We start from the raw sequence: 19,386 nt of genomic DNA, 5'->3' as shown, positions 1-19,386 counted from the left end.
CACTACTATCACTGGTTTATCACGCTGTATATCAGCAGGCTCTTGTTTTAAATATAAATTCACTGTTTCTCTGGAAATCTACTTTATTTATTTATTAAATTGATTTTATAAATTTATCACTATTATCACTGGTATATCACGCTGTTTAACAGCAGGCTCTTTTTAAATAAATTCACTGTTTCTTTACTCAACTTTCATTGATTTATTTGCACTAGCACTTTACACCCCTTGAGTGGGTAATTGTCAGGGGTCAAAAAAGTCTGTCATTATTTTTGACCACCAATCATTTGAGCACTTTATGACATAAAATATACAACAAAATCACTATTTATTTATTTATTTAAATTTGTCTGGCACGTTATCACTTGGAAGGTAGCGCCGTTTCAACCTTTTGCACCTATTTTACCTCTTTAACCCTTTTAGGGTTGGTTGTTGGCTGCTTACACCTTAGGCTTTTAAACGTATTTATTGTAAACTCCATAGCGCTGGTCACCTTCTGTATATTCAATATTTAATGTTGTGTAATAGATTTTAATGGTACATTATAAAGTTGCTTTTATGGTACTGAGTTTCTCTTCTATATATTCACACAAAGTCCATGACTACATATTCTGTTCATTATTGTAAATGGTCAAAAATAGGATGAAAAAATTGTTAATACATTATATTAGGTGATCTAAAAAGTTTTGCTAAAATCCATCAGTTTATTTATTTTTCTTTTTTAGCGTAGTAAAGTAGGTAGAAAACCAAAAGTTTTGTGTACCTAAGCCTTTGCTCATCATCATGAATGCCTAATAAAGCCAGATCCAGAGACATCGGGAGGGACAATCGTAGGCGGATCGTAGAACCGGACCACCCTAGGACAGGTCCAAAACATATGGAAAAAAGTACCAACAGAAGAATGACAGTGGGTGCAATCTGGGGACCTATGAGGATATATTTGATGCAGCTTTTGGGGTGTATAATACACCCTATGTAAAAGTTTAGTCTGGATCAGTTTGTCTTTAGAAGAAATGACCAGTTTACAGTTAGCCTCAAAGCAAGGTTTCCCTATGTAAAGTAGGGATATCTACACTCCATCACTCCCATGATCTGTCTATCTTTGGAGAATCTACACTCAACAAAGCTAGATATATTGCTAAGAGAGGTTAGAGAGTTGTTCCTTTGAGTGAAGATCCTCAATCGGGTCTGAAACTAAAATGAGAGAGCCAGAGAAATGGGATTGAGCTGCATGTCGCAATTGGCAGTAGCAAAAATGCATCCAGAGGGGTAAACCAAATTTGAGAGAGAGGTCGTGAAAGGACAACAGAGTACTCCCCTGCATAACATCACAACGCGTTTTAATGCCATATCTGGCCCAAAGTTGAGAATCAGGGATTGGCCTGATATGACCCAGTGAGGGGTTACCCCATAAAGGGCTATAAGGGGACCATTGGAAACGTTTCCTCTAAGTGTGAGTCTGTTGGGGTGTGGGAGGAAAACATAAGCTCTAGGACCTTGATAAACCAGGCTGGCCAATTCCGTGAGGGAACCCGCTATGGCAGCTTCCAAATAGCTGCGTTTGCCCTGGATCTTGTGAACCACCATCTAACTGTGACCAGAATTGTGACCCAATAGTAGGAAGGTCACCTTGAGGATATTTATGCAGCCCATAAAGTTAAGAAGTAAGGAGGACCAAGCGGTAAACTTGTCCTTTAACTGCTGGAGCGTAGAGGAAAGATTTCAAGTGAAAGAACTGCCAAGGTCTTTTGCAATCCTAATGCGTATTTAAACTCATCTGCCCATAGCAGTGGAGTAAAACCTGCAGAATCCCTGACACCAGGATCAAGTGGGAAAAGAACGGATTTGTTCCAATTAATACGGATTCCTGAATATCTACCAAACTCATCGAAGATGGCAAATGCGGCCCGCAAGGAGGAATGCGCATCATGTAATTATAATAAGGTGACGTCCACATAGAGCACATTTTTTTCCTCCAGGGAGGCCTACCCGTTAACCCTCAAAGAGTTGGGAGTCGCAAATCAAAATAGCCAGAGGCTCTAGGGCTAAAGCAATTAAGCTCAGGGAGAGCGGACATCACTGGCGAGTCCCGAGTTCCAAAGAAAACGGTGCAGGTGTTCTACTATTGGTCCGCTCTTTAGCTCGAGGGGCACTATACAGCATACCTAACCACTGAAAAAACTGAGGACCAAAGTCAAATCTACGCAGCACCTCTCAGAGAAAAGTCCACTTGACCGAGTCGAAGGCTTTCTCTGTGTAAAGTGAAGCCACGACTCTCGTGCCAGCATTATGATTGGTAGCTAGATTAAGAAAGAGTGAAGAATATTGATATCGGTGCCCTTTCCCAGCATAAAACCAGTCTGGTCCACATGGATAAGTTCTTCTATATCTGTGGAGAGATGGAGGGCTAATATTTTCGCCAACAGTTTAGCATCTGCATTATGCAAGGAAATAGGCCTATAAGAGGCACAGTCCTCAGGGTTCTTGCCGGGTTTGGGCACCAACACAAGAAGGGCCTCTGACATTCAGTCCGGCAGAGAATTTAGCGAGGTAAACTGAACAAAAAAGGCCGCGAGCCTGGGTGCCAACAATTTTGTCAGTTTTTACTTTTTTGCATATTTTCCCTCTTCTATCAAATGTATTGTTTGGAAGATTGTAATCTAATTTATTTCTAAATCTCTCCAGATACGTCATATTTCTCTGTATTGCCTTTCTTAACTTTCACTTTCTCAGACTTTTCACCTCCTTGGAGAGATGTTTAAATCCTTTCAGCACTTGAGCACTATATTCAGATTACTAGTAATGGAAGTTTTTTCAGACCATCTGTGTTGTAATTCTATTGCCTGTAGACTGAGCTGTATTTTATGGTGTAAAAGGTAGCATGGGGAGTAAGTAACTGTGATTATATGACAGCAGAGGAAGCTACGTAAGTAGTGAGGAACTCATTCTTCATTATTGGTGAGTAGCGGTTGGGAGGAGCGGAGACACTTTCAGATGAGCATTGTGTTACCATATATCACACTGCGGTTTTACAATAAATAGTCCATTGTCAATTGTGGTTTATGTTAAAAAATCCATTTGGAAAGGAGCGAAGTTCAAAGTGGTCTCAAAAGAATTTGGCAAGTACGTTAGCTCTTTTTGTCATCAGTACTGCCCGCAGCTGAGATGTCTATTTTTTTTACTTCAAATAACATGGCTCTAAAGTGACACAAAACAATATCCTTATTCTCCAAAAACAATCCATACACATCCTCTACCCAATGGCCCTGTAATGTTTCTTTTTTTTTTTTCCTGAAATCTTTTCCTACTGTATTTTTCTTCCTCCTTGTAACATCTATCACAAGCTTTTGAACATCTTCTTTTCCCCTCACTTCTGTTTTTATGGAATGTATACATTAGTTGTGGTCGTGCACTACTCTATGCACACTACAAATCCCATACTCCATAGTCTATAGTCCATCTCAGGAGTGAGCAAGAAAGGGTGGCTACATTCCTACATACAGCTGAACCAAAAAGTTTGGAGATTTGGAGGAGGCTCAGAGCAAGAGAAGAGACTTTTTTTTCAGTTGGTTCAGTGGTTGTAAAGCCTTACATACTGTATACCCAGTGAAGTGACTGGCCTTAGTTGATACACAGAGATGAAACAAATCCTCCTACATACATACATTGAACCTGTTTATCTGCAGTCTTCTTTTTTCTACATCTGATCAAAGTCCAGAATTGATAAAGCCTGTCTGAGCTGTCAGAAAAATAGAGGGCAGAGAGCTGAAGTTACACTTTGCAGAACTCAGAGAGGAGAGCTCTGGAGGGAAGGGACACGACACCCCTTCACACAGCACACAGGAACAGAGCTGTGGTTGTCAATCGCAGGCTGTGTGCTGGAGCTCCCTCCCCTCTGACCATTTTTCGCTTAGTGCCAGGAAAACTTGTCAGAAGTGATTCATGCTGGTAGAGGAGGGAAGCAGCAGGCAGAAATTAGGCTTATGGCTCAGAATTGAGACAAATACACACTATAGAGCAGGGGTGTCAAACTCAATTTAATCGCGGGCCACATCAGCATTATGGTTGCCTCAAAAGGCCGGTTATATCTTTAGGATTTGATGTCCAGAGCATTCCACGCCCCCTTACACGAGGTGCCCCCCGCACCATCAGAAGTCAAGAGTCAACCCACCTTTCCTTACATCACAATGCACCCCCTTACCTTGTGGTGCTGCCTAAAAGATGATGCGGGTGGATCTGGGAAGAAGTGCAGGGTCTGGAGGAGAACCAGAGAAAGGCTGGAGTCAGCTTCCAAAGTCTGCTGAATGCTGAGATCAGGGGAGGGAGAGGCAAGGTGGTGTTGCGGCTGCACAGAGAGGTGCAGGATCTGTAGGAGGAGTTCCGCCTTTCTCTCTGCTGCGGACTGCTTAAAAGGGGGGGGCAAAGACGACCCTTTCTGCAGCTGCACAGAGGATAGCAGGATCTGGCATAGGAGTTCTGTCCTCTTTGCTGCCGACTACAGAGACAAGGTGGGGGCAGAGACAAGGGGCGATGCCACAGCTGCAGGAGAGGTGCGAGGGCCACATGAAAAGGCCTGGGGGGGCCGCATTTGGCCCACGGGCCTTGTGTTTGACACCTGTGCTATAGAGGGACATGCTTTGTTCATATTTCATGTCTGAGGTTTACAACCACTTTTAAAAATACATTTCTCTTACGTCCTCCGACAGTCGTCGCCGCCTCTAAGTCATCACTGTTGGGTATTGACTTCCACTCCGCAGGAGTAGCTAGGCATAAAGACTTAGTCAAAAGAACAAAGGCATTTGCATATACACACCCATGGGGGCTGTCCCATCTGGTCAATACCCCCCTGCAGTGACCACTCCCAACTCAGTTTCATTCTGCCTAGCGTCAGGAGTAGTTAGGCTTCCCTGTGCTGGGGCTACAGTCTCAGCCTATCTAATCTTTTATTTGATTTTCTTTGAAAATGTCAGTTTATTCTTACTTTACTAGCTGTTTATTTTGTCAGCTTTTAGTTTTTAGTCGACTCTTCGGAAGAAGATGGATCATGCGTTGCTGGGATTCGGACTGACCGCCCTGGTTCTCCAGGGCAGAGGATCAGATGGACCCCCAGCCCGCCATCGAGCGTTCAGCCGTGGTTCGTCCTGGCACTATGAACGACCCATCCCTGTTCGCAGCAGGGATGCAGCCGTGAGGTGGCTACCTCACAGGACACATCTGCGATGCTGCAGTGTCATGTCCCTGGCTAAAGGCACTCCCTGTCAGATGAGGACAGCGGCTTTCCGTTCATAGAGGCACCCCACGCCATCTGGTACAGGTAAGTACTTCTGTGTGGGGCCTCTCTCTGGGGTGGCAGTGTGTCCCCCATGTCTGTGCCTGTGTGACTCCCTGATGCGATCCCTGCGGGGATCACTTGTGCATGCGCTACGGTGCTGTATGTTTTTGGGGGTCCCCTTCCCTGTGTCACTTCAGTGCTTGTTGGGGGTGCAGACTGTGTGTGTGGCGGCCGCAGCGGGGTAAATCCGCGCGGTCCGCCATTTTAGGTATGGGCAGGCATGTTTGGCTTCTCTATGGGCAATACTACATGCTGTTTTGGCGCCATCCGCCGCCATTTTGCGGTAGAAGAACGATCGTTCCGACCGCATGTCCGGCGGCCTTTTCGGCGGAGCCTTACATGCAATCCTATGGGGCAGCCATTTTCCCTGAGTCATGCAGCCTATAAGTTCAGCCTACTCTGACAGCATTTCCTTTTCCTCTGAAGCAGGACATCGGTGGCAACACTCTGCGGGGCTCTGCAGGTTATCGCTCTCAATATCTTTCTGTATTGTCGCTTCTGGCTCAGTTTTTTCTTCTCCTGTTTTGGGGTCTTTGTCACTGTAGCTGTAGTGGTGGGCTGCGCACTCCGCAGCGATCTTAAAGGGGCAGTACAAACTTCTTGCACTGTTGTTTTGTAACCTTGAGCAATGGATTCTCAGGACAGCAAATTCCCCCCAGCTCTGGTGGGGGTCCCCAGTTCTCCTGTGGCCCCTCTGAGACCTGATTTGGCCGCTGTAGTGGCGACTTTGGTGTCAAATATGGAAATGCTGATGGCTGAACGTGCTGCTAAAAAGAGGCCCAGTTTGTCTCTCTCCTCTGATTCAGATGGTGATATGGCTGCTGCGGCGAGCGTGCCCTTTTCAGGGTCTCGCTCATCCTTAGACCCGCTGGGATCTGAGGGGGAGGCAGAGGTGGAGGGGGTTGATACCTCCTCCTCGGGGTCGCCTGAAGAGCGGGTGACCATGGATGAATTAATTGTTTCTGTTAAGGAAACACTACATTTGGAGGATGAGCCCAGTCCTCCGGGCGTTGTGTCCTCGTTTGGGACGCACAGGACCCGCAAGTCGGCGCAGGTTTTTCCCTGCCCAGCTGAATTTCATTACACTGTTAATGAAATGTGGCGCACGTTAAAACGTCCATTCCTGGTGCCTAGTCGGTTCAAATTGCTTTATCCCTTTGCACCGGCTACGGAATCACAATGGTGTGTGCCTCCCCAGGTGGATCACACTGTGGCCGTGTTAAACAAGGCTACCTTGGTTCCTTCTGAGGATACCCCGGTTTTCTGGGATCCCACAGACCGGCAGTTGGAGTCTCTAGCCCGCCATTCCTATACGGTGGCGGGCTCGTTGCTCAGACCCATTTTCGCGTCCGTTTTGGTGGTTTAGGCGGTGGCTGATTGGACTAAGGTACTTAGGAGCAACCTCGTGTCTGATGATGTTCCGACTGCCAGGCTAGAAATGGTGGATCAAATCCACCAAGGAATCATGTATCTGTGTGATGCGGCCTTAAATGAGGCTCCTTTAGTAGCACGCCTCTCTAGTGTCTCGGTACTTAACCGGCGACTGATATGGCTAAAGAGCTGGTCGGCTGAACAGTCTTCGCGGAAAACAGTTGCTGATTTTCCCTATGCTGGCTCTCGCCTTTTTGGCGAGGCGTTGGATACCCTGGTGAAAGGCGTCATGGGGGGCAAGAGCACTTTGCTGCCCCAGAACCCGAAGAACAAGTCCTTTTTGTGGCAAGCGGGGTTCTGCGCCTAGATCCACTCAGGGGTCCTTTCGTGCCTTTCGGAACCAATACAAGGGCAAGCCCTTCATGGCCCAGGGCAGCCAGAAAAAGCCCTGGGCGGGTAAGCAGAAGTCAGGCAATGCCGGCTCGGCGGGTCAGTCCGCCTCTGCCTGAAGGGGCGCCCTCACCCATTTCAGGGGTGGGGGGACGTTTGCGTGGTTTCCTCCAACCTTGGCTGCTCCGGATATCGGACAGGTGGGTTCAGGAAATCATTTGATCGGGGTACAAGATCGAATTCCTTTCCCTCAAATCTTCATTTGCCTCCGGGGCGTCTGCAGGACCTGCACCAAGCGGTACGGGACCTTCTTGCTCAGGGGGTGATTTTCCCGGTGCCTCATCGGGACAGGTTTCGGGGGTTTTATTCAAATCTGTTCACTGTGCCCAGAAAGGAGGGCAAAGTGCGTCCTATTCTGGACCTGAAAGCGTTGAACCGTTTTGTGCGTGTTCGGAAGTTCCCTATGGAGTCTCTCCGTTCAGTGGTGGCCTCCTTGAGTCCAGGAGAATTCCTGGCCTCGATAGATCTGAAAGATGCGTACCTGCACGTCCCCATTTTCGAGGGTCATCGGCGGTACCTTCGGTTTGCTATCGCAGAGGACCACTACCAGTTTGTGGCGTTACCTTTCGGTCTCGCTTCGGCACCAAGGGTTTTTACCAAAGTGTTGGCGCCGGTTCTGGGCCTGCTGAGGGCACAGGGCATTGCGGTCTTGGGTTACCTGGATTATCTACTTCTGAGATCACGTGCCAGCCAGGACCTAGTGCGCGATCTGTCCACCACGGTACAGACGCTCCAGGAGTTCGGATGGACCATCAATGTTCAGAAATCGACATTGTTTCCATCGGTTCGTCTTTCCTATCTGGGAATGATTCTGGACTCTGCTCAGGCAAGGGTGTTTTTGCCGGAGGACAAGCTCCGGACCTTGCAGGACGAGATCAGGTCCCTCAGGGACAACCCATCCTCGTCACTTAGGACCTGTATGCGGGGCCTGGGGTTGATGGTATCGGCCTTCGAGGCGATACCCTTTGCTCAGTTTCACACGCGGGCTCTCCAGGCGGAGATCCTGGCCAGGTGGACAGACTACCTCATTCCCTGGATCTGAGTGTCTCCTTGAGTCGTCAGACCAGATTGGCTCTTCTGTGGTGGGTCCAGTCCCCGTCGGTGGCGGAAGGCAAGTCCTTCCGTCCTTTGGTGTGGACGGTGATTACCACGGATGCCAGCCTGTCGGGCTGGGGTGGAGTCCTGGGCAACCTGTCTGCCCAGGGCACTTGGTCGGAGGAGGAGGAGTCCTCCCTCCTGATAAATGGGCTGGAATTGCGAGTGATAAAACTCTGTCTCTTCCAGTGGTCGGACCGTCTTCGGGCCGTCCTGTCCGGGTACAGACGGACAATGCTACCGTGGTGGCTTACATCAACCACCAAGAGGGCACCAGGAGTGCTCGGGCAGCCCGGGAGGTGACTGACATTCTGTCTTGGGCCGAGACTCATGTCCCTTCGATCTCAGCAGTTCGCATTCTGGGTGTGGAGAATTGGCAGGCCGACTATCTGAGCCGCCAGACCCTGGACCAGGGGGAATGGTCCCTACACCCGGAGGTCTTCCAAGTGCTGTGTGCGAAGTGGGGATCCCTGGGGGTGGATCTGTTCGCATCTCGGCTAAACCGAAAGGTGGAAAGGTTCGTGGCAAGAACGCGCGATCCGCTGGAGGACGCCTCGGATGCGTTAGTTGCCCCTTGGCTTCTGTATCGTCTGATGTATGCCTTTCCTCCGATTCAGTTGCTATCCAGGTTCCTCCGCAGGTTAGTCTCGGAACCGCACCTGGTGATTCTGGTGGCTCCGGACCGGCCACGCCGGACCTGGTACACCGACGTTGTTCACCTGCCTCTGCGGGAAGATCTCCTGCTTTACAGTCGCTGGCTTTAACGGCCTGGCTGTTGAGACCCAGGTCCTGAGGGACAGGGTTCTCTCCTCTGAGGTCATCCCTACCCTTGTCAAGGCTAGAAAAACCTCCTCTGGTAAAATCTATTACCGTACCTGGAAGGCTTATTTCGCCTGGTGTGAGTCCAGGGGGTTCTCCCCTCGCTCGTACTCGGTGTCGAGAGTGTTGGCCTTCCTCCAGTCTGGTGTGGACGATCGCCTGGCGCTGGCCACGATCAAGGGCCAGGTGTCCGCACTGGCTATTCTTTTCCAATGCCCTGTGGCATGCCATTCTCTGGTTCGCACCTTCATTCAAGGTGTGCGACATTTGACTCCTCCCAGGAAGGAGCCCTTACCTCCATGGGACTTGAACTTGGTTCTGTCCGTGTTACAGCGTGCTCCCTTTGAAAACATTCGGGATATATCGTTGCCTCTGCTGTCTAAGAAGGTTGGTGGCGATCACTTCGGCTCGCAGGGTGTCAGAACTGGCAGCATTATCTTGCCGTTCTCCTTACTTGGTGATTCCCCGGGATAAGGTGGTCTTGCGTCCGCATCCCTCCTTTCTTCCTAGGGTGGGCTCTGAGTTCCACATTAATGAGGACATTGTCCTGCCTTCGCTTTGTACGAAGCCTAAGCATCCTAAGGAGGTTGCTCTGCATTCCTTGGATGTTGTCAGGGCGATCAGGGTTTACCTGTCGTCTACGGAATCCTTTCGGAAGACGGATTCACTCTTTGTCCTTCCTGAGGGACCTCGGAAGGGCATGGCTGCGTCGGCAGCGACTATTGCCAAATGGATCAGACAGACCATTGAACAGGCTTACGCCTTGAAGGAACGGGTTCCACCCTTCCCTGTTAAGGCGCACTCTACCAGATCTGTGAGTGCGTCCTGGGCCTATTGGCATCGGGCCTCGGTGGCCCAGGTGTGCAAGGCTGCGACTTGGTCGTCGGTGCACACTTTTTCCAAATTCTACAAAGTAGATGTTCTGGCGTCAGCTGATGCCTCCTTTGGCCGCAAGGTTCTCAGTGCGGCACTGCCATGAAGGACCCTTGTTCTTTTATGGGTCCCTGGCTGTTGGTATTTGCTTTCCTGGGCTGTTGCTCCTGTTGAGCATTGTTTCTGTTGCCCAGCAGGTTCTCTTATGCCCCATACACACGTGCAGATTATCTGCAGACTTTTGTCTGCAGACTTACCAAAACCATATAATATGAGGTCAAACCTAAACACTTTCAATTTGTATGCAATCCGGCAGGCCCTTGCACTACATAGAAAAGGTAAGTCTGCAGAAAAAAGTCTGCAGATAATCTGCACGTGTGTATGGGGCATTACTGTGCATGTAAGGTTCCTTTCTCTGATGTGGGTACTGCGTTGCCTTTTCTACGGTTGCGTCTCCCACCCCTCATGTCTATACTGTTTTGAGACATCCCAACAGTGATGACTTAGAGGCGGCGGAGACTGTTAGAGGACTTAAGAGAAAACTGAATTTTTGTAAAATCTTACCTGTAAAATTCTTTTCTCTGAGTCCTCCGACAGTCGCCGCCCCCGCCCCTCTTTTGGGGTTTTGTCTTATTACCTACTGCTATGCTACCAAACGGAGTTGGGAGTGGTCACTGCAGGGGGGTATTGACCAGATGGGACAGCCCCCATGGGTGTGTATATGCAAATGCCTTTGTTTTTTTGACTAAGTCTTTATGCCTAGCTACTGCTGTGGAGCGAAAGTCAATACCCAACAGTGATGACTTAGAGGCGGCGGCGACTGTCGGAGGACTCAGAGAAAGGAATTTTACAGGTAAGATTTTACAAAAATTCCGTTATCTGAATATTGCCTTAAAATAATTGAGTTTTTTTTGGTGAAGTGGAACTTTTTATGTGCTGCGAAAAATAGTTTGCAGATAAACACAATGATGCCATGCAGGCATGTACCTGATAATGCTAGACCAGTATACTAGAATGTTTAACCACTTGACCTCTAGAAGATTTACCCCTCTTCATCACCAGGCCATTTTTGTGATACGGCATTGCGTTACTTTAACTGACTGCCTGGTCATGCAATGCTGTACATAAATATAATGTATGTCATTTCCTACAAATAGAACTTTCTTTTGGTTGTTACATAGTTACATAGTTAGTGAGGTTGAAAAAAGACATCAGTCCATCCAGTTCAACCTATGATGCGTGTGTGTGTTTGCTTTTAACCGTACATTGTATACCCCTGTATGTTGTGGTCTTTAAGGTGACCATCTAATAGTTTTTTGAAACTATCAATGCTCCCTGCTGATACGACTGCTTGTGGAAGAGAATTCCACATCCTTACCGTTCTTACAGTGAAGAACCCCTTACGCACTTTAAGGTTGAACCGCCTTTCCTCAAGTTTTAGTGAGTGGCCACGTGTCTTATTGTATCTCCTTTCTCTGAATAGTTTGTTCCTTATGCTCGGGTCACCAGTACAGTATTTGTACATTGATATCATATCCCCCCTCAATCGTCTTTTCTCCAGAGAGAAAAGGTTCAGTGCTTGTAGTCTTTCCTCATAGCTGATGTCCTCCATTCCCCTAATTATTTTTGTTGCCCTTCTCTGGACTTTCTCCAATTCCAGCACATCCTTCCTGAGGACCGGTGCCCAGAACTGGACAGCATACTCCAGATGTGGCCGGACCAGAGTCTTGTAGAGTGGGAGAATAATCTCTTTATTTCTGGAGTGGATCCCCTTTTTTATACATCCCAGTATTCTGTTGGCTTTGCTTGCGGCGGCTTGGCATTGCATGCCACTGCCAAGCTTGTTGTCTACCAGTACCCCCAAGTCCTTTTCCATCCTAGACTCACCCAGAGGTTCCCCCCCTAGTGAGTAGCTTGCTTTCTGGTTTCTGGCCCCCAAGTGCATTACTTTACATTTATCAACATTAAACCTCATCTGCCATGTAGTTGCCCACCCCGTTATTTTGTTCAGGTCTACTTGCAAGGTTTCCACATCCTGCATAGAAGATATTGGCATGCCTAGTTTAGTATCATCTGCAAATACTGAGATTGTACTAGATATCCCCTCCTCTAGATCATTTATGAACAAATTAAACAGGATTGGTCCCAGGACAGAACCCTGGGGGACCCCACTTTCCACACCCGCCCAATCCGAGTACTCTCCATTAATCACCACCCTCTGTACTCTCCCCTGGAGCCAGTTCTCTATCCAGGTACTCACCTTATGATCCATACCTACCTTCCTTAGTTTGAACAGTAATCGTTTGTGGGGAACGGTGTCAAAGGCCTTTGCAAAGTCCAGGTATACCACATCCACAGGCTTCCCTTTATCTAGGTGGCTGCTCACTTCATCGTAGAAGGTTAATAGATTGGTTTGGCAGGAACGATTTTTCATAAATCCATGCTGATTACTACTTATAATACCGTTTTCATTACTAATGTCTTGTATGTGGTCCCTTAACATCCCCTCCAAAATTTTGCAGACTACAGATGTTAGGCTGACCGGCCTATAGTTACCCGGGATATATCTCGGCCCCTTCTTAAATATTGGTACCACGTTGGCTTTTTTCCAATCAGCTGGCACCATACCCATCTGTAAACTATCCTTAAAGATCAAGAATAATGGTCTGGCAATCACCTGGCTGAGCTCATTAAGAACCCTCGGGTGCAAGCCATCCGGTCCCGGGGATTTATTTATGTTAAGTTTCTCTAGTTTAGCTCTAAGTCTATCCTCTGTTAGCCATGGCGGCACTTCCTGAGGTGTATTATTTAGTTCGGCCTTACAAGCTGGGTTCGTGTAGCCCCCCGATTCTTTTGTGAAGACTGAAGAGAAGAAATTATTTAACACTTCCGCCTTTTCTTTGTCCTCAGTGGCCATATTTCCTTTATCATCTTTTATGGGGCCAATGTGTTCTGGCCTCGCTTTCTTACTGTTTATATACTTAATGAACTTCTTGGGGTTCTTTTTACTCTCCTCCGCTATATGTCTCTCGTGTTCTATTTTAGCCGCCCTGATTTCATCTTTACATTTCTTATTACATTCTTTGTAATGCTTAAATGCTGCCAATGACCCCTCAGTCTTGTATTTTTTGAAGGCCTTTTCTTTAGCACTAATATACATTTTTATGTTGGAGTTTAGCCATCCAGGGTTTATTTTTGCTCTTTTAAATGTATTTCCCTTTGGAATGCACTGGCCAATCCCCCTGTTTAGTATGCTCTTGAAGTGCTCCCATTTTTCCTCCGTGTTCTTTGTTCCCAGGGTTCTATCCCAATTGATATTTTCTAGCAGCAAGCGCAGTTTAGGGAAATTGGCTCTTTTGAACACATTCAGTGTTCTTATATTACCCCTATGCTTCCTATTACTGTAATTAATACTGAAACTTATTGACCTATGGTCACTGTTCCCTAAGTTGTCCCGTATTTCTATATCCGTGATCAGGTCTGTATCGTTGGTAATCAGTAGGTCAAGTACCGCATTGTTTCTTGTCGGTGCATTCACCATCTGACCCATAAAATTGTCCTGAAAAACATTTAGGAACTGCCTAGCCTTGGCTGAGTGCACGGTTCCTTCTGCCCAGTCTATATCTGGATAATTAAAGTCCCCCATTATAATGACATTTCCCATCCTTGCTGCCAATCCTATCTGTAAAAGGAGGTCCGCCTCACCCTCCTCCCTCTGGTTGGGGGGCCTATAGCATACGCCCAATATTACCTTCCCCGCCGTGCCATCCCTTTGAAGCTCTACCCATAGGGATTCTGCCTCATCCATAGCTCCATTATTAATATCATCCCTCATATTTACCTGTATTCTGTTCTTAATATACAGACATACCCCTCCCCCCTTTTTACCTTCTCTATCTCTGCGATAAAGGGAATACCCCTGAATGGTCGCCATCCAATCATGAGAGCTGTCAAACCAAGTCTCAGTTATCCCCACAAAATCTAAGTCCTCTTCAAACATCAGCAGCTCCAGCTCTCCCATCTTGTTGGCCAGGCTTCTGGCATTGGTATACAAACCTCTTAATTTTGATCGGTTACATTTATCCTCATTTGATGTTTTTAGGCTGCTCTCTTGATTTTTCCCCATACCCACCCTGGGTATAGGAGCTCCGAACACCCTACCGCTAATGCCCCCATTTCTGCCCTCTGAAACTTGCTTTCCACTGTCTAATTCTACATCTGTACCCCCCCCCCCCATTCCCTAGTTTAAAAGCCCCTCTAACTTTTTGGCCATCCTTGCACCCAGTACGGCTGCACCCACCCCATTTAGGTGCAATCCGTCCCTACCAAAGAGCCGGTGACCGACTGAGAAGTCAGCCCAGTTCTCCAGGAACCCGAAACCCTCCTTACTACACCAGCTCCTCAGCCACTCGTTAACTTCCCTAATCTCCTGCTGCCTCTCTGGTGTGGCTCGAGGTTCAGGTAGTATTTCGGAAAATACTACCTTGGAGGTCCTAGTCCTCAACTTAGCGCCTAAGTCCCTGAAATCATTTAGGACTCTCCGTCTTCCTCTGCCTATGTCATTGGTACCCACGTGTACCATGACAGCTGGGTCTTCCCCAGCCCCACCCAATAATCTGTCCACCCGATCCGCGATGTGCCGAACCCGAGCGCCCGGCAAACAGCAGACTGTTCGGCACACACGGTCTTTGTCACAGATTACACTATCTGTCCTTCTAATAATTGAGTCCCCTACCACCAGCACCTGTCTTTCCTTTCCCTTTCTCCCGGCCTTACTGGAGGAGTTCTTCCCCTGGCAGCTAGGGGCGTCGCTCTGCTCCAGCAATGCTGGTCCCTGACTGGTTTCCCCATCATCACACAACGGGGCGTATCTATTGGGGTGCTCCAGCCCAGGATCAGCCTCCTTGCCTTGTTCCCTTCTACCCCTCCTAACTGTCACCCCTCTAAACTGCTCTGATGCCTGCACCTCCAATACTCCGCCCACCTCTGTGCAGACCCCTGCCTGCACCTGACTGGTACAATCCTGGCTCTCCTCCGGTATGGACATTCGTCTCAGTGTTGCCAGCTGCTTCCCTAGATTCAGGACCTGAGCTTCCAGGGAAGCAACGTGCTTACATTTTGCGCATACATATTCGCCCTCGATCACATGTCTGAGGAACGCATACATATTACAAGATGTACACCGAGTCGCATCTCCACTCCCGCCGGGCATTGTACCTACTATCTAATCTAATGGGGATTCAGTAATTTAAGTCTATCCTATGTGGCTATTTCCTGGCTTCCTAACTCTACCTTCTCACCCTCTGGTACTCCGCTTCACTCACTTGACACTCAGTTGCACAACACTCACTTACTTACCAGTCGCAAAGATACCTCAGACGCAAAGATACTCACCAGTCGCAAGATACTCACTAGACGCAAGATACTCACCAGTCGCATGATACTCACCAGTCGCAGAGATACTCACCAGTCGCAGATACTCACCAGTCGCAGATACTCACCAGTCGCAAAGATAATCACCAGTCGCAGAGATACTCACCAGTCGCAGAGATACTCACTAGTCGCAGATACTCACCAGTCGCTGATACTCACCAGTCGCTGATACTCACCAGTCGCTGATACTCACCAGTCGCAGATACTCACCAGTCGCAGATACTCACCAGTCACAAAGATACTCACCAGTCGCAAGGATACTCACCCGTCCAAAGATCTTCACCAGTCGGTCGGTCACAGAACACAGTCAGTCAGTCGCAGAGCACAGTCAGACAGTCGCAGAGCGGTCAATCAGTCGCAGAGCGGTCAGTCGGTCGCGGAGCGGTCAGTCGGTCGCAGAGCGATCAGTCGGTCACAGAGCAGTCAGTCGGTCGCAGAGTCAGTCGGTCGCAGAGCGGTCGTAGAGCGGTCAGTCGGTCGCAGAGCAGTCAGTCGCAGAGCGGTCAGTCCGTCGCAGAGCGGTCAGTCAGTCGCAGAGCGGTCAGTCAGTCGCAGAGCAGTCAGTCGGTCACAGAGCAGTCAGTCGGTCACAGAGCAGTCAGTCGGTCGCAGAGTCAGTCGGTCGCAGAGCGGTCAGTCGGTCGCAGAGCGGTCAATCGGTCGCAGAGCGGTCAGTCGGTCGCAGAGCGGTCAGTCGGTCACAGAGCAGTCAGTCGGTCGCAGAGTCAGTCAGTCGCAGATCGGTCAGTCGGTCGCAGAGCGGTCGTAGAGCGGTCAGTCGGTCGCAGAGCAGTCAGTCGCAGAGCGGTCAGTCCGTCGCAGAGCGGTCAGTCAGTCGCAGAGCGGTCAGTCGGTCGCAGAGCAGTCAGTCGGTCGCAGAGTCAGTCGGTCGCAGAGCGGTCAGTCAGTCGCAGAGCAGTCAGTCGCAGAGCGGTCAGTCCATCGCAGAGCGGTCAGTCAGTCGCAGAGCGGTCAGTCAGTCGCAGAGCGGTCAGTCGGTCGCAGAGCGGTCAGTCGCGGTGATAGTAGTGTTGTGCTTTTAGTCACCCCACCAGCTGATCAGTTGTTACCTTACGTCCCCAGTCAGGTCCTGTCAGGTCCTTGTCATCGCCGCTGTTATTGGTTCACACGGCTCTCTCTTCCCTGCCTTGCTTGCAGCTGCTGCTGCTGCCTCACACACTGGGGGGTTGTATTTGATCACCTCTGTTTTTTTTATTTTTTGCGCTATAAAACAAAGTTTTGAAAAAAAAAAAATATTTGTTACTTTCTGCTATAAGGCCTAATGCACACGTGACGTTATAAAAAAAACAAAAAAAAAACAGCATTAACTGTAGAAAGCTGTAGCTGTAGAGTGAGTTTTCCAGTGTTTTTGCAGTAGCCTTTTTTAAGCGTTTTTTTAGCTTTTTTTTTGTTGCAAAAGTTAAAGCATTTTTACAGCTGAAAAACTCCTTTCAAAACCCACCAGTTCTGTTTTTTTTTCCAGCCAGAAAACACCCCCGCCAAAAACTGCTGATAACAGCCTATGTGTGCATGGTCACATAGTATAACATGCTGGGGAGTTTAATGACTGTAAAAAAACACCTGGCACCAAAAACAGCAAAAACTTCCAATTTGCACGAGGCCTTAAACATATCCAATAAAAATAAAAATCAAATTTCTTCATAAATTTAGACCAAAATGTACTTTGCTACATGTCTTCGGTAAAAACAAATTCCAATAAGTGTATATTGATTGGTTTGCGCAAAAATTATTGCGTCTACAAATGATGACATATACCGTATCTCACAAAAGTGAGTACACCCCTCACATTTTTGTAAATATTTTATTATATCTTTTCATGTGACAACACTGAAGAAATTATACTTTGCTACAATGTAAAGTAGTGAGTGTACAGCTTGTATAACAGTATATATTTGCTGTCCTCTCAAAATAACTCAACACACAGCCATTAATGTCTAAACCGCTGGCAACAAAAGTGAGTACACCCCTACAATTCCCTTTTACTAAGGGAAGTGATGGATTTCCATCACTTTCCCCCTGTCAGAATGGAGCTCTGCCTTGTCTACATAGGCAGAGCTCCATCCTGTGCGTTTTCCCAATAATCGGCACGCTCCCTACCTGGAAGTGAATAATCATGTGTATATACGTGATTCTGCACAGCGCGGTCGCCCTGTAGCAGTAAATCTGCTATGGGGCGGTTGGAATGTGGTTAAACAGGTCACTGTGATTAATATTTAGTATTAATATTTTTATTAATATAAATTTAGCATCATCATGATCATCACCATTTAAGCCTCATTCACATGGGCACTGGCACCCATACTGCTTGAATGCGTTTGTTTTTGTACCTGCATCTGTGAGCTATGTGCAGGCAGCCTACAGAAGTAAATTCAGACACCATGGCTGCAGAGAAACCGCTGTCTGCTCAAATCTGACAGGGGCACAGAAGCAGGTGCACATCCCCGAATGCACAATGTCTGTATGCAGGGGCTGCACACCTGTTCCTGCACGCCTGTCACACTTTGACTGGCTGCTGCACCCATGTACTCATTTACTTCAGTAGATTGCCTGCATGCAGCTCAAGTGTTTTTTTGGAGCAGAATTGTACGTGTTTGCAGCTTTTCAACCTAAAAGGTATGGAGTCCTGCTAAAAAAGGGGCGGAGAACAGAAAATGAATGCTTGGAAAAATGCTCGAAAAGAGCTCATGTCGCACTTTTTAGGCATGCCCATTGAAGTTTATGGGGACAAAAACATTTAATTCTGCCTGAAAAGTAGCTTGTACTTTTTTGAGCGACAAGTTTTGCTACAAGTGACATGACGCTCGGATGTGAACAAACGCGACTGAAAACAATAGGTTTGTGCTTGTTGAGCGTTTCTAACCTCTTTTGGACTGCCCACCGCATATATACTGCGGCAGGCTGGCCCTCTTGAAGAACCAATGTAGCCCTACGTAGGTCACGCGCCTGCAGCTAGGGGGCAAGTGCGTGCCGCCGCCGGCGTGCTCCCGCCCCCACTCGGCAGCGGGGACTCCGATGCACGGGGTAGGCGGCTCCGATTGCTGCCAGCTACCTGCGATCGTTGCCCGCTGAGAGAGAAGGACAGGCAGCTGTTGTAAACACAGCTGACCGTTCTTCTCCCTGGAATGATCACAGAGCCCCTGTGATCCTTCTATGTAGGATCACAGGTCTCTATGATCATTTCAAAAGCCCAACCCCCATACAGTTAGAATTACGCCCCTAGGTACACATTTAACCCCTTGATCACCCACTAGGTTAACCCCTTCCCTGCCAGTGTCATTATTACAGTAACAGTGCATATTTTTAGCACTGATTACTGTAGTAATGTCACTGTTCCTCACAAAAGTGTCAAAAATGTCAGTTAGGGGTCCAATCTGTCCTTTGCAATGTCAAAGTCCCGCTAAAAATCGCAGATCGCCACCATTACTAGTAAAAAAATAAAAAAATAAAATAAAATGACATAAATCTTTCCTGTAGTTAGAAGACGAAATAACTTTTGCGCAAACCAATCAAAATATGCTCATTGCAATTTTTTTTTACCAAAAATATGTAGCAGAAAACAAATTGGCCTACAATGATGGAGAAATTGGATTTTTTAATTCTTTTTTGGGGGGAATGTTATATAGCAGAATGTGAAAAATATTGTTTTTTTTTCAGAATTGTCGCTCTTTTTTGTTTATAGCGCAAAAAATACAAATTGCAGAGGTGATCAAATACCACCAAAAGAAAGCTCTATTTGTGGGAAAAAAAGGACATCAATTTTATTTAGGTACAACGAGCAATTGTCCGTTAAAGTAACGCAGTGCCAAATCGCAAAAAATGGCCATTAAGGGGGCAAATCCTTCCGGTCCAGAATTGGTTGAGCTTCAAGCTACAAGCTACAAAAGTGTGAACGGGTCCTAATTAAATTAGACGCTCCTCTTTCCTCAAGAAGCCATTTCAGACTCACCTATATTTCCATGGTGCTTATCTTTGCTTTATTTTAGTTTTACCAA

General features: G+C 47.6%; 1 protein-coding gene across 1 annotated transcript in view; it reads left to right on the top strand.

The window, feature by feature from the left end:
- Positions 1-19,386, top strand: part of GALK2 (galactokinase 2) — a 320,319-nt gene that overhangs the window by 57,834 nt on the left and 243,099 nt on the right. The gene's annotated exons all lie outside the window — the stretch shown is intronic.

Source organism: Pelophylax lessonae (genome assembly GCF_965119305.1).
Source record: "Pelophylax lessonae genome assembly, chromosome: 4".
In the NCBI taxonomy this organism is placed as follows: Eukaryota; Metazoa; Chordata; class Amphibia; order Anura; family Ranidae; genus Pelophylax; species Pelophylax lessonae.
The sequence above is the reverse complement of the archived record's forward strand: the minus strand, read 5'-3'. Positions and strand labels throughout refer to the sequence as shown.